The following is a 2,068-nucleotide window of genomic DNA, read 5'->3' on the forward strand; positions in this document are numbered from 1 at the left end:
ATGAGAGTGCATAAGGCATGGTCAATAAGAGGTACAGAAAGTAAGAAATCAGCCCCCTGAACACTAAAATGCCAGAATTTCTTAAGAAATTCCAGTCAGTTGAGTCAGGTAAATCCTTTCTATGGCCCACATAACCAATTTGGGGGAACACATTAGCCCCCAAGGATATATAAGCCCCCAAGGGCACACCTACACCCCCCCCCCCCATTCTGTGCACTCCCAGTATCTGCTCCAAAGTGTGGTTGAACAGCATTTAGATACAAATTTTGGTGTCTAAATTGATGGAGAGTAGTCTCCTTGTGACAGGGTGAGCAGATTTTACCATTTCCCCCTGTTTGTGTCACTTTTTGCTGAGCAATATGAAGTCTAATCAAAGCCACAGGCCTTACCACAGGCCTCCTGACACCTGTGCTCCCTGGGGACCAATCCTAGGGGTAGGGTCTCCGTGAAGTCTTTGAAACTTGTGACGATGCTTGACAACCCTTCCCGCATCACTTGGAGTGTCTTGACACTTGCCAATTTTGAACTAGAATACCCTACCGAAAGCATGCAGGCTAAATTTCAATATTTCCTATGCATATTCTTAACAATGGGAATCATGGGAGAAAGAGGCTGTCAAAAATCACCTACCTGACTTTTAGAACATGAAAAACTCACATTGGCAAGGTTGTCCGACCTCTGAAGAGTAATTTAACGACAAAAAACGGAAAAAATTTACGGCGGAATTATATTATACGCCATGAAAACATAGGTGGGAGACCTTTTCACCCCCTTTCACTGCATGTAAACAACACCAAAACACCTAACTTCTAAGGCCTACTGCAACCACAAATATCACTAAAAATCTGTTTTTTCAACACAATATAGAAGCTACAACCCTTGCCTATAAGATGCACCCCCAAAATCCAAACATATCCCAAGAAAAACGATTTTACAGCCACTTTTCCCAAGCCTACCTAAGCATTCTGAGGGCACTAAAACTGGGTCATCTGCGCAAGTCCGGAAATACTGACATTTGCCCTTGAGGCTTCAGTAGATGAAATTTGTATTATCACAGACCTATTATCACATATCAATACGAGAGTACTAAATAAATAAATAAATTACTAGTAACACGTTCCGATCATAAATTTGAATTTTTATGAGACATGAGAGGGTCTGCATGCTCTTTTCCGTAAGGATTTTTAATTTCCCGTAATTTGCAGGGAAGCTATTTTATTGTACGTAATTCGTATTGAGGATGGGAAAATTTATTGTAAAGCGTAGCCAATGCATTTCACGTAAAGCGTAATTGAGCCAAAAAATTTCACGTAAAGCGTAATCAAGCCAGAATGTAGCGCAAAGCTTGCTGGCCTTTCTGAATTTAGCGTAAAACGTTATCAACCATCACAAATTTTGCGTAAAGCGTTGTCAGGGCCCCCCATGCAGACCCTCATATGATTATGTATACTAGTATGCAAAGTTTTTGGAAAAATGATGATCTCCTCCTTATTGTACCCTACCTTATATACCTGAAGTACATTGTATACTGCATGCATTTTATCAATAAACTATATTTCTCATAACTTCAATTTCTTCCAGTAAACAGGTCTCCGATTGTCAACTCAAAACAGAAACTCTAGCTGCACCACTAATTTGACTAAACAAGCAGAATGGCGAAAAGCATGCGCAGCAAAAGAAAGAGGGCGTTCCGCGCCCTGAAGAGAGAGAAATACGCCAAGAAGGAACTTGTGAAGCTGAAACAGCTGCTGGGGGTGGGGGATCAGGAGATGAAGGAAGCTGGCAGTAGTCAGGCAGGGGCAGCAGACGTTAAAACTACAGACGTCTCAAAAAGTACTGAGGACAACAGCATGGAAGTTGTCACCAATGAAGGTACGTGTACTAGTACTTTTAATGATACATATAATGAGGGCAAATGAAGAAGAATAAGAGGAAAGAAAATCTTCTGTGTATTAATTTTACACTTTTTTTAAAACTCATCGAGGTCTATACATTTGTACACGTTGATGAAATGTAGATATTTCTAGGTGAACAATATTCTACAATTTGATCTCTGCAATTGGGTATG

Source organism: Branchiostoma floridae, chromosome 5 (genome assembly GCF_000003815.2).
Source record: "Branchiostoma floridae strain S238N-H82 chromosome 5, Bfl_VNyyK, whole genome shotgun sequence".
NCBI classification, from domain to species: Eukaryota; Metazoa; Chordata; class Leptocardii; order Amphioxiformes; family Branchiostomatidae; genus Branchiostoma; species Branchiostoma floridae.